Below are 14,079 nucleotides of genomic sequence, written 5' to 3'. Positions count from 1 at the left end.
GTGTCTAAGAAGAGTAACTGCTCTATGGATCTGCCAACAAACTTTAAGAGTGGAGACAAATGGTGTGATCTCAGGTATATAATTTCTATAAAAGTTATTCTTATAGTATTTGATTTTTTATGAAATTGTTATTAATATACAGCAGTTTAATGAGTTACAATCTTGCTAGTTTCAGTCTATTAGTGATTATCATTGTGCTCTTGTGTAAAGCTCTATGTATTGTATTGTTAATACATTCACACACTGTAAAAGCTTTTGGTCTGTTACTCAGTTAATGACACAATTACATCAATATCAGTGTGTCTGATTCTTTACCCTCTTCATTCTGATTTAAGGTCAAACCCTCTATCCAGACCAGTTAAAAACAAAACTGTGTACAAGCCTGTGATTCAACCACAAGACTTTAATGAAAGCATGTATCCTGGTTTCAGGTAAAATGCAGGACTTTGTTGTTGTTGTTGTTTTATTTTAGATGCTGCAATTCACATCACAAATCACTCAAACACACGATTAATGATTAACACATTTCAGAAACCTAATGATGTTCTGTGTCCCATAAATAGTTTTGTAATTTATGGCTATTTACTTCTCTGACTTGTGTAATAATGTGGTATTTTAATCTTACAGCAATGACTCTAAACCTGCTGAAGTCCTCAACACATTGAGATCAAATCTGAGACAGAAGTTTGAGTGTTTGTATGAGGGAATATCAAAGCAGGGAAACCCAACACTCCTGAATGAGATCTACACAGAGCTCTACATCACAGAGAGTGGAAGTGGAGAGATCAATAATGAGCATGAGGTGAGACAGATTGAGACACAGTCCAGGAGAGCAGAAACAGAGGACACATCTATCAAATGCAGGGACATCTTTAGACCTTTACCTGGACAAGACAAACCCATCAGAACTGTGCTGACAAAGGGAGTCGCTGGCATTGGGACAACAGTCTCTGTGCAGAAGCTCATCCTGGACTGGGCTGAAGGGAAAGAGAATCAGGACGTCCAGCTCATATTTCCTCTTGCTTTCAGAGAGCTCAACTTGATGAAGGACAAAACACTCAGTCTTTCAGATCTTCTTCATCGCTTTTTCCCTAAAACAAAAGAAATGGAAATATCCAGTGATGAGTATAAAGTGTTGTTCATCTTTGATGGTCTGGATGAGTGTCGTCTGTCTCTGGATTTTCAGAGCTATGTGAGGTTGTGTGATGTAACTGAATCAGCCTCAGTGGACGAGCTGCTGACGAACCTCATTGTGGGGAATCTGCTTCCCTCTGCTCTCATCTGGATCACCTCCAGACCAGCAGCAGCGGATCTCGTCCCCTCTCAGTGTGTCCATCGAGTGACCGAGGTACGAGGCTTCAGTGACACACAGAAGCAGGAATACTTCAGGAAGAGAATCAGTGATCAGAGTCTGGCCGACAGGATCATCTCACACCTGAAGTCCTCAAGGAGCCTCTTTATTATGTGCCACATCCCAGTGTTCTGCTGGATCTCGGCCACTGTTCTAGAGAAGATGTTGAGTGAAGCAGAGAGAGGAGAGATTCCCAAGACTCTCACTCAGATGTACACACACTTCCTGCTCATTCAGACCAACATCAAACATGAGAAGGACTATGAGAAGAAAGTGAAAGATGAAGACATGATTGTCAAACTGGGGAAACTGGCTTACCGGCAGCTTGTGAAAGGCAACCTGATCTTCTATGAGGAAGACCTGAGCGAGTGTGGCATTGATGAGACAGAAGCATCAGTTTACTCAGGATTGTGCACTCAGATCTTCAGAGAGGAGTTGGGCTTGTGTCAGGGGAAAGTCTTCTGCTTTGTTCATCTGAGCATTCAGGAACATCTAGCAGCTCTATATGTGCATCTCTCCTTTATCAACAATAACATCAATGTGTTTGACCAGTTTACCAAACCAACTAATGGAGACAAAGTTTCCCTATCTGATATCCATCAGAGAGCTGTGGATGAGGCTTTAGACAGTAAAAATGGGCATCTGGACCTTTTCCTTCGTTTCCTTCTGGGTCTGTCAGTGGAGTCTAATCAGAGTCTCTTACAAGAACTAAAGACACAGACAGCAAACAGCTCTCACAACAATAAGAGAACAGTTCACTATATTAAAGGAAAGATCAGTGAGAATCCCTCTCCAGAGAAATACATCAATCTGTTTCACTGTCTGAATGAACTGGGTGATCTTTCTCTAGTGAACAAAGCTAAACCTCATACGAGTCGTGGAGGATTACATGCTGCTCCTCGTCTCAGTGGTCAGCTTTAGTTTTTGTGTTGTTGTCCTCAGAGGAGACACTGGAGAGGTTTGACCTGAGCAGCTTAATTGGAGGCAGAAATGATTAGTAAGTAACACTGAGTGCAATCATTACAGTCTAAAACATTATGAACAAAGAGAAACTCAGAGATCAGAGGTGTTTAAATCACGAGGCAAAGGTTGATTTCTGGGATATTGTACATAATTTGCGGGTGTTTCTCAAACCGTGGCTGTGTCCTAGTAAGACTGCATATCTCGACTGCCACGTCATCAAGCACCTCTGAAGGCCGTCTCAGTTTGAAGGATGTTTTGAAGACAGACTTCATTTTGTGTCTTTAATTCAGCTAATTTTGAAGGATGCATCAAGTAGATCCTTCGTGTTCTTCAGTCTCCCACAATCCTTTGCACACATTCTAATTCATGTAAAAGAACTGATGGAAAACTAGTCGGCACTGAGTTTATCTGAGTTCATTATGAAATGTAAGACACAGATAATGTATTCGGAGATGAAGGCATACATGTTATCTTTTGTTTCTGTGTAAATTAATCACTGAACACTAAACTGACAATAATGTAAGACACTGGGAGACACAGACAGCTGTCATTCACTGTATTGCATTAATAAAAAAGCCAGTTAATATAAAGATATTTAATAGGAAGTATTTTTCCTAAATGAAGTTTTAATAGTATTTTTGTGGCGTGACCATGGGGCGGGAACATGTGTGACGTAGCCATGCACACTTACTAGAGCGTCTCATTCTAGTGTTTAATGCCGAGGACTCGAGTCTACAAGCCTCAGAAGGACCCGTGTAACTTCATTTACAGTTGAGTGCGCAAGCCTTTCAAAGTAAACTCATTTGAGTGTTGTGTGCGCACCGTCTGCGCCGTCACTAAAATTGGGCTGCAAGCGGATCCTCCTGATGATGAGAATCACGTCACGCGGTCGCCAGAGTAAACTTGATGAAACAGTTAATCGCCTTGATGCCGTGGCGTTTAGCTCTTCACAGTGGCGTAGCGGACGGGCACACAGGGCATATCACATTACTGTTGTTATTATTAGGCTACTTTTATCATTAATATGTTATAGTTAATTTGCCCTGCAATAATTTCATAGCGCATCACCGCATAACTGACGCGCTGTGAGGATTAAAGATTAGATTAGTTTACTTCTCATTTCAAAGACAACTTGTTGAGCACAAAACACTTCTTGATTCATGAAAATATGCATTTTTTCACTAGGGCCACAAGAGAAGTATTAAGAAAATGAATTAGATGTCTCATCATCATTTTTCTTTATCACCAGTTGCTGGCAAAATGATGGACAATGATTCACATTTTGTGCGCATCTTTTCCTGTGACAATAAAACGAAGTAAATTATTAAATAAACAAGTAACAAGCAAACAAACTTGTGTGCTTAATTACTATGAATAATTTGCTGATGCAGGTACACAAAGCATGTACCCCCCGTTCCCGCGGCGGTAAATTGCTGGTGTGTATTTGCAACCTCTTACCGCTAAGAGGTGCTACAATCACAGACCTTGCAAAGTGTCAGTTTATTCTCTCTATTGCGTAATCTGCCTCCACGCCGTGGCTCATTGAGAGCGATTGAAAGCTGGTAGCAGATCAATTCAAGTGAAACATTTAACGAATTCATAATCACAATACTGAAATTACTGAAATTGAATTGAATAAATTTAATAATGAAAAATTTTCAACATAAAACATCGCGATAGAAAAATATTAGGCTACATCAATGAGGCTTTGCACGACCATAAGATGTTATCTTAACAGCATTCAGACGATAGCTCTGTGGTCAACGCAACAACATTCAAGCGATCCAAGATCGAAACTCAGTGTAGCCGACAGCGTGTAGCCTATGTTTTACCATTCTTGATGCTTAAATATGTAACTGTTTATTAAAGTCAAACGTTTTGTTTAATTATGGATTTTTAGGCTACTCTACAACATACATTTTCTACATTCCAGTAGAGCCTCTGCACAGACGACAAAACTTATGAAGGAAGATTGTCAGCCGATCGCACCAGAAAATGAAGATTATGAAGCTTGTCTTTAATCTGCTAAATTATTGTTTTGTGAATCATTCACGAAATTGAGATGACTGACAGTGATACCCGGCCATAGCAACGGAAGACATTTTTCAAAACAGATTAAAAAAAAGAGAAGACTTTCAATACAGTATTGCTTTCAATAAAAAAATGAAAATGTAAGAGAACACTAAATTAATTAAGTTTGAAACCCCATCGAATATTTCAAAGTATAAATAAAGTGTCGGGACAGTTCATTTATTTAAAACAGGGTTGCATCAAGTTTAGAGTTTATTCCCTTTGCTATGCAAAACACGGAATCTTATTCTTGCAACATTTTAAATTTGTATTGCCAAAGAAATTGCAGCCAAGTTAACCAATTAAAACGGTACAAAAAGAAAATAGTTCAAAGCAACATAAATTAGGCGCAACAATCACAGACTTTGCAAAGTGTCAGTTTATTCTCTCTAACGAATTCATTATAATCACAATACTGACATTACTGAAATTGAATTGAATAAATTTAATAATGAAAACATTTTCAACATAAAACATTACAATAGAAAAATATTAGGCTACTTCTGAGGCTTTGTATGACCATAAGACGTTACTTTAACGGTATTCAGATGATAGCTCTGTGGCCAACGCAATAACATGAGCCTCGCGGAGCTTAAACCGATCCAAGATCGAATCTCAGAGTTGCCGACAGCGTTTATGTTTTACCGTTCTTGATGCTTAAATATGTAACTGTTTATTAAAGTCAAGCATTTTGTTTAATTATCAATTGTACATTACAACATAAATTTGCTACATTACATTTGAGCCGCTGCAAAGACGACAAAACTTATGAAGGAAAATTGTCAGCCGATCGCACCAGAAACTGAAGATGATGAAGCTCGTCTTTAATCTGCTAAATTATTGTTTTGTGAACCAATCACGAAATTGAGATGACTAACAGTGATACCCGGCCATAGCAACGGAAGACATTTTTCAAAACAGATCGAACAAATCAGAAAAAGACTTTCAATAGGCTATTGCTTTCACACACACACACACACACACACACACACACACACACACACACACACACACACACACACACACACACACACACACAAGTAAAAGAACACTCCCAAAAGAGCACATTTCAAGGTTTAAATAAAGTGTTGGGACAGTTTATTTAAAACAGGGTTGCATCGAGTTTAGAGTTTATTCCCTTTGCGATGCAAAATAAGAAACACAGAATCTTATTCTTGCGACAATTTACGTGTATTGCCAATGAAATTGCAGCTAAGTTAAAAAATTAAAACGGTACAAAACGAAAATAGTTCAAAGCAACATAAATTAAGAACAGGCGTTTTTCTTTGCCTCTCTCTCGCGCTGGATCTCTTTTTAGTAAGTTTATTTTGTCTCCCTCACTGCGCGCGCCGGGTCTCTCTCGAAATGAAACATTTCAGGGTAAAAACACACCATACAGCTGATAATACTGTATATGTCACTGCGTGTCATCCACACAAATCACGAAAGAAAAAACTGTAAGAAAAATACCTTTGTTGCTTCAAAGACACAGCATGCCTTGCTGAATTCACCTTACAATTAAACGAGGTTGATCGCGAATTAAAGAGCTCTGTATCTGCTAAATTGAAATTGTGATTTTTGTGACCTTTAAATACAATAAATAAAACTACGATATTTATAATTTAATAAGATATAGGGCCTACATATGGACTTTTGGAGATTTTGATATTTATCCTTAAAAGAATTTTGTCTTTGCCTTTTCCTGCTCATCAGGCTGGCTATCCGACACTCTCCATATGAAAGACGGAACTTTAACACCTCTTGTCCTGCACCCCCACGATAAAGCAACTGCCTTCTCCAAACCCCCCACAGGCTATCTGAACTGGCAAAACAAAACAAAGAGTTTGCAATTCACACTTAAATCACTATTCTAGACATTAGCAATAGGCTATTCAAGTGTTGATAATGAAGGAATTAAATAATTTAGGCTATGTAGTAATATTTCTGTCATAAATGTTTATTACTAAATATTTAATTAGGCCTATTTCAATAATTGAAGAATTAAAACGATACTTCAGTTTGGGCCAGCTTTTTCCAAGCAAAACTAAACACAATCTTCAAACGCACGTTAATTTGTTGTCATGAACAAAATGTTCAACTCAATATTAAATTCCACAGGGATCTTTGAATCCTTATACAACCAGGGTGCGATTTGTGAATAAAGTTTTTTTTATTTTTTTATTCAAATAAATCTAGAACCACAGTGCTTCGTGCTGCTGTTAAACTAAATAACATTTATAGAATAATTATGAACTTAAATAAAACAATATCGCAATATTGACAAACACATTTATTTGATCTGTTTTTACAATTTAATTCAGGGCGATTCAGCCTAGATTTAATTAGAGCGAGATTTTCACCCTTTCCTTGTCCTTTCCTCATTGGGAAGCGCTCACATGATAACTAAACATGTTTGAGTAGATCCTCTGTACCTCTCGGTTTCATATGGATTTCATAATCAGGCTTTAGACATAGCCGATTTCGTATCGTGACTGAGCTGAGGCAAGTGGCGTTCGGTTCATTTTTGTGACGCGCAGTTCCCGGAGACAGAGACGACAGACAAACTTTTGTCGTTAACCTAATATGAATAAAGTTTACAGTTTTAAACGATGTAGGCTATACTCTACTCTTATCTGTATGACCGAAAAATTGCAGAGTAGCCTATAAATCCAAATGAACGCGCCGCCGCGTTTGTCGAACAGAACACTAATTCACCATGCCAGAATAAAACCTGGCTTTAGAACAATGCATAGCGCTACTCGGCGTGGTGTGCCAAAACACTTAATTATAAACTTCAACATTTCATTCAAAACAATCTCAAACCGCTTTGTGACATTTTGAAAAGCCGTGCATGCATTACGGCCACTGGAACCATGAACGTAACAGAATACTGGTTCTGATTTGTTTGTCGTTTAAACGCGCCTGTTGCATATCTTTATATATTTTATATGGTTTATTGGGTGAAGTAGCAATATATATATATATATATATATATATATATATATATATATATATATATAACAGAACTGCTTTTGAAATTACGATTGGAATTATTATAGGCTACAGATGTAAAGTCAATGCATAAAATTTGTTCCTTAGTGTAAAATGGAAATGCATGGTAATTTTATTTTATAAATATAAGCAAAAAATTATGGTGTATCTATCGTATTGATCATTTTCAACAAGAGAAATGCAATGCAGTCAGACAGAAATGTCATGTTACTGTTATGAAACGTCATAAATGTCGTAAGTATGAATATGAAAGGGAACAAATAAAAAGAACAACAAAAGAATAAACAAAACAGAAATAATGAAGAAAACGCGCGTCTCTCTCTCTCTCTCTCTCTCTCTCTTTTATCACACATAGAAAGTGAAAGTAAGTTCTCTGGTGGAACTACAACCAAAATTCGGGACAATAGGACTTAATAGGGAGTGGGCAGGCTCTCCGTAGACGGGCTCTGGTGAAAGTAAGTTTTCCTGTCGCCATTTTAAGCAGGAAAAATACGAAATACGACACGGAAAAAAACAGAGCAAGTGTTTATCAGCCTTTAACCCCTTGCCTGGCAGGGATCACTGGTGATCCCAAATCATAGTTGTTCAAAATGCATTATTCTTTTAAAACATCACACTCTTACTTGATCTGGACAAAATCAGCATCATAAGGAAGGTTTGACTCCAGCTTCGATATTTGACCACTGTTTATGATTAAACTGGTTTGCAGTGACATTAATTTCTTAATTTATGACAGGAGTGCAAAATAATTAATCTGTAACGTTCGTTATTTTGAATAGAATTAATCACTCACACAACATCCATTCTCGTCTTCTCCGGTTTATTTGTGCTCAAATACATATAATAAACAGAATCCGCCAGGGCAATTATTACAATGGTGCGCATATTTGGAGAAATATTGATTAATTATCATATGTTAGTAAAATATTTCGCCAATGCAGAATACAATTTCTATTCATTGTTCACTAAAATATGCTTTCTGAAGAGCTCACACAGCGCACGGAGCTTGTTCTGTGTCTCCCCTTCCTGGTTTGCGTCAGAGCTGACCTCGGAGAAATATGATTCGGCTGTCCAGCTGTCAATAATCTCACGTGGTTCAACGTGACCTCTTCTGCATGACGCGTCCTCGCGCATCCTGTGTATACTTCCTGATTCTGCACATTCATGATAAACAAAGCGAACGTGACATTTCTTCACCGAAACAAGTTCTAATAAATGCACGATTTAAGTATGTGTGTTATTTTCGTGCGATTTGGGGTATTTTTATATGAATAAAAAATAAAGGTAAGGATAAGCATAGCCCATAGCTTCATATAAAATGCTAAAAATAACATATTTCAAAGTCGTTTTCTGACTTGAAACCATTGTAAACCGCGACCGGAATATGATACAAACACTCGATGGTGTTTTAAAGTGAGCTTTAAATAAAAGTGTAATATTAATAAATTAAATTGTGTCATGTAGCTTGAGGCTAACTGTTGTGCTAATGCACCTGCTGCAGGAGCTGTCTATTCCATACAATCATTTTTAAAAAATAATTCGCAATTAAAAGTTCCAAGAATATTTTTTTGTTTGTTTGTTTTCTAACAAGGTGGATTAATAGGTGGATTATCCGATCTAATAGGTGGATTATCCGTCTATGGGGGTTACACATTATGTGTCAATGGCTAAGCATTATGCCAGAAGAAAGGCTATAATGGCTGCATTCAAACAAAAGAATAAGGATAAAAGAATGATGAAGACCATCACAGGTGTGAAAGCTTGGTCGATTTAAATGAAAAGAACATGAATGGGGCCAGTTCTCTTTGCCAGACATAGTCAGAGACAGTAAATGTGTGTTTAGAGGGCAATAAACTATTTGGTGAGAAACTTGTTTGCCTTCTCTGAGAATTCTCCAAATTCTCCCCTGACATGGTCTCACAATAGGCTTCATAAAATGCATAATTTTAGAGATATCATCTTCAGAATTGAAATGAAGCATGACCACAGTTGTGGCTACACTTTAGTTGTGGTTATAAGTTGCTATCCTAAATTCACATAATATTTTTATACACTTAATAAATATATTCTTAATATTTGTTGTTTTTGTTTTTATGTTTGAGCTTATATATCTCAATATTAATAACAGTCTGGTTAATTTTGAGTCTTGAACTGTAAATTCTCAAGGGTTGGCTTTCTAAATATATGTTGGTTATGTGTCTATTCAGAATTACTTAGAGCAGCAACGTTTTTATTTTGGGTATGTCATGTATGCAGCCCTTGCCAAAATTGGGGGTGACGCCATTTTAAGCAGGAAAAATACGAAATACGACACGGAAAAAAACAGAGCAAGTGTTTATCAGCGTTTAAGAAGGAATTTACGTGTAGTTTTATGATGTTAAAGCTGGAGGATTTGAGATCCTGTATCTTGTAAAAGTTTGATCAAGGTAAGTGTTCATGTGTGACTTTCTCATATTAATATGAATCTCTGGAGGACATTTTACGTGATTGTTTGAAACCTTAAATAAAGGGTTTCTTTCACGTCAATGTTTCCTTTGTGTTTCGTGATGTTTGTGATTCTTCAGAAGTTTAGCTTATGTGTAAACATGTATCAGGCCAATTCACACAAACGCCAACAAACACATCTTTTTTATCGGATCAGTGTGTGTCGATGTGGGTCGGGGATTGTTTTCTTTCTCACCCGAACATGTTCAATCAGTGTTTCTCGGTGTCAGTTATTTTTCATAAAATTCTAAATCTAACGGTCGACTTGTGTTTGTGAAAAGGCCCAATGAGCTTGAGTTAACGCAGTCACATGATCCTTTTCTCCCACACTCCAGATATGTTCAGCTAAATTATGAAGGTTGTTTAATTTAATAATTTAATTTAGTGTCTGGATGTTTCTTCATTCAGAGTCAGTGGAGGAGATCAAACTCATCAGATTCTCCTGCAGCTTCATCATGGGTGATTCACAAGGATCCAGAGATGGAGATTGTTCTCCAGGATGCAGGTACTTTCAACAAACATTGTTAAATATTGTGTTACATCACAGAACCTAGAGAAAGTTTACACACAAAAAAATAATTTTTTGTCTGTTTTTATTTTGAATTTAACATAAAGATGGTTAGTTGATTAGTTCACTTTCATTAGTTGAAAGATGAATGTTTATGTTAATATGGTTCCTCTCTTAAAGAATGAACACAGTAATCTAAAGGATTAAACTGAATCTGTTCTCTGTTCCAGTTCAGTCCAGCAGAAGAGCTCAAACCCAGAGTCCAGCTGTGTGTCTATGAAGAGTAACCAGTCTATGGATCCGCCAATGAAGTTTAAGAGTGGAGACAAACGGCCTGATCTCAGGTATATCACGTCTATAAAAGTTATTCTTATAGTATTTGATTTTTTATGAAATCGATATGAATATACAGCAGTTCTCTTACGAGAGGTTCTCTCGTATTGCGTAAGTTGCTTACACTACGGGTAAAGTCTTCTTTTCTCGAGATCTGAAGCCAAAAATTATCCTTAATTTAGTATATATTGTCAACGCAGTGCGGCAGCCAGCAGAACATAGCAGGCTGTATCAGCGTGCTTATTGGCTGACCTGCGGCAACTGCAGCAGCCTACCGGTGAGCCCCGCGTGACATTGCGCCCTCTACGCATCACAGCCCGCCAGAATGGGTGTGGCTTAGTGTATATAAGGACGGGCTCAACAGGCTGATCAGCTGAAGCTCTACGCATCGCTGGATCTGGAGAGCCGCCGCCGTCGAAACAAGCGACCAGCAAGCCCAGAAAGCGTCTGAGGAAGCCGGCCGTCTTCGCCGCCTTCAGCCATCCGTGCCTGCTACGCCATCCGGCGACAATATACTTTATTGCATATTGCTTTATTGCTTTCTGTGTGTGTGTGCTCGCCGCCGCGACAAACACTTCCTAAAAGAGCGTGAGGCGTTTTTCTAAAAACGCCTCGCATCTTCCGTGGCTCTTGTTAGTCCGGCCGAGGATAGTCCAGATAGCCCCACTTGTTAGTCCAGCCCCACTCAGCGACGGAGACCGCCACGTTATCTGCGCTCTCTGCCTGGGTCGAGACGGGCCGCGCAAGAAAAAGCGCCGCCCGAAAATGCTCTCCCTCTGTTCGAGCCGCGCAAACTGCGCCGCTCACAAGGGATGACAGAAGCGCTCACCGGCTAAAGGAGGAGAGAGAGTGGTTTAGTCCCACCGAGGCTGGACTAACCTCCATCTCTCACACATTTCTCAGTCCCCTCTTAAGTTCAGGCGACTGGAAATATCTATATTGCAGTGAATGAGCCTGTTATGATACATGCACGCCTGCAAACGAACGCCGACGCAAAACATGATGACGCTCTCTGGCTACTCGCCTCTTCCCGCGCTCTCTCCCTTTGTTGAGCCGCGCAAACCACACCTCTCACAGGGGATGTCAGAAGCGGACGGTCACGGGGCTGGCCTTCTTTACGTTACAAGAAAGCTACCCCGCGACGAAAGGAGGAAAGAGAGGCTGGACTAACCTCCATTTCTCACACATTTTTCAGTCCCCTCTTAAGCTCAGGCGACTGGAAATGTCTATATTGCAGTAAATGAGCCTGTCATAATACATGCACATCTGCAAACGAACGCCGATGCAAAACATGATGACGCCTCTTCCCGCTCCCTCTCCCTTTGTTTGAACCGCGCAAACTGCGCCATTCACAAAGGATGTCAGAAGTGGACGGTCACGGGGCTGGCTTCTTTACATTACAAGCAAGCTACCCCCGCCCTCGTTTGCGTGCGTCACTCACCGGCGTAAAGAGGAATGAGTGTTTTAGTCCCAGGCGGCTGGAAACATCAATATTGCAGTAAGCGAGCCTGTTAGAGTACATGCACGCCTGCAAACAATCACCTACACAAGTCATGTTGACGCTCTCTGGTTATTCGCCTATCGCAAATTTTTTCCCGCGCTCTCTCCCTTTGTCTGTGGCGCGCAAACTGCGCCGTTCACAAGGGAGGTCAGAGCGGACGGTCACGAGCAATGTTCAGCACCCCACGTGCCTCACTCACCGGCGAAAGGAGGAGAGAGAGTGTTGTTAGTCCCACCGAGGTCGGACCAACCTCCACTTCTCACACATTTCTCAGTCTCCTCTCAAGTTCAGGCGGCTGGAAATATTAATATTGCAGTAAATGAGCCTGTTATAATACATGCACGGCTGCAAACAAACGCCCTGTGGCTCAGTGGCAAAACCTTAGGCTTTCGTGCCAGAGACCCGTGTTCGAATCCTGGCTCTGGCGGCAGATTAAAAAAATTATGCTGCCCGCTTCTCCGAGTTCGCGGCCAGCTTTCTCACTTACAGAAAGCGAACCCGCCTCTCGCACCCTCCCGCAAGTATTATAAACGTCTAAAAATATGAGCCTTCAAAGCATTACTCTGTCAGTCCCTTTAGAAAAGCTACTGCAGAAGTGCATTTTGCGTCCAACGAGCCGGTAATACAACCCGCTCGCCTGCACGCAACCGACGTTTCCACGGCAACCCAGAGAAATCTCATAAGAGTGTAATGTCTGGTTGTCCGGCTCACGCCACATGTGTTTTAAGTGTCGTCTGTGTTCACCCCTACACACAAGCACTATAACCCCCCGTGTCTCTCACAGAGCCCACTCTTATAAAGCTGGCAAAAGCCGCTTGAGTGTTAGATGTAGGTCATGTGCCCACAACCCTGTGCCCACACCTACCCACTGCCCGCTCTGTTACACGGCCGCTCCCTGCCGGTCACATCACAGGGCCCGCTCACGAGCGCTCACACATACTGACGAATATGTCACCCCCCGCGCCCCGTTCCTCGCACAATATGTTCCCCGTCCAAAGCTACCGGGACATCACGTGTAAAACGGCCAGTCATCGCTATCCGCGAGCCGCCGTATTCGAGCACCTCCAAATCAGGTTCTCGAGCCCTCGGAATGCGGCAGTCAAAACCTGGAGGCCATTCTGCCCCTAGCCGTACATGCAAAAGCAGAATGGGTGCTGAGCACAGTAAAGCAGGGCTATGCATTGCAGTCCGCTCGCCGTCCCCCGCGCTTCTAGCACGGACCGAGACGAGAGTGAATGGGGAAGTAGCACACCTACTTCGTGCAGAAATAGCGAAACTTATGTGCAAATGGACTATAGAACCGGTACACCCTTCTCTGAGCGAGTCAGGCTTTAACAGCCGTTACATTCTCGTGCCCAAGAAGGACGGAGCTCTCAGACCGATTTTAGATCTGAGATATTTGAACAAAGCTCTTATGAGAAGACCGTTCAAAACCGGGAGACTGATTTATTTCCCTCGATCTGAAAGACGCTTACTTTCAGATTCAGATAATACCCCGTCACAGGCCATTCTTGAGATTCGCCTTCGACGGTCAGGTATATCAATACACCATCCTGCCGTTCGGCCTGTCTTTAGCACCCCGTACATTCACGAAGTGCATGGACACGGCTCTCGCTCCCCTGAGATGTCAGGGCATGCGGATTCTGAACTATTTGGACGATTGGCTGATTCTAGCACAGTCAGAGGAAGAGCTTATTTCACACAGAACAGTGCTCCTCGGCCACCTGGAAAGCCTGGGTCTCACGGTCAACTGGACCAAGAGCTCATTACTGCCCAGTCAGTCAGCCTCCTTTCTAGGTTTAGAACTGGACTCTGTGGCAATGACGGCCCGGCTGTCGACACAGCGCGCGCGCCGTG

General features: G+C 40.9%; 1 long non-coding RNA gene and 1 pseudogene across 3 annotated transcripts in view; both read left to right on the top strand.

Moving 5' to 3' along the window:
• The first annotated feature begins 327 nt into the window (after window positions 1–327).
• Window positions 328–14,079, top strand: part of LOC311066812 (protein NLRC3-like) — a 94,927-nt pseudogene continuing 81,175 nt past the window's right edge. Inside the window, exons 1-2 of the transcript XR_014609521.1 lie at window positions 328–431; window positions 628–2,348. The product of XR_014609521.1 is annotated as a protein NLRC3-like (transcript). The remainder of the gene's footprint in view (window positions 432–627; window positions 2,349–14,079) is intronic.
• LOC311066815 lies at window positions 8,070–10,792 on the top strand. Of its 2 annotated transcripts, none has more exons than XR_014603138.1 (3): window positions 8,070–8,680; window positions 10,289–10,385; window positions 10,619–10,792. It is a non-coding gene; the product is annotated as an uncharacterized lncRNA (long non-coding RNA). The 2 variants fall into 2 exon arrangements; XR_014603139.1 differs by lacking the exon at window positions 8,070–8,680 and adding an exon at window positions 9,691–9,822.

This window comes from Abramis brama (assembly GCF_963993115.1).
Source record: "Abramis brama genome assembly, chromosome: 17".
In the NCBI taxonomy this organism is placed as follows: Eukaryota; Metazoa; Chordata; class Actinopteri; order Cypriniformes; family Leuciscidae; genus Abramis; species Abramis brama.
Note: the sequence above shows the minus strand (reverse complement) of the source record. Positions and strands in the feature narration are given on the sequence as shown.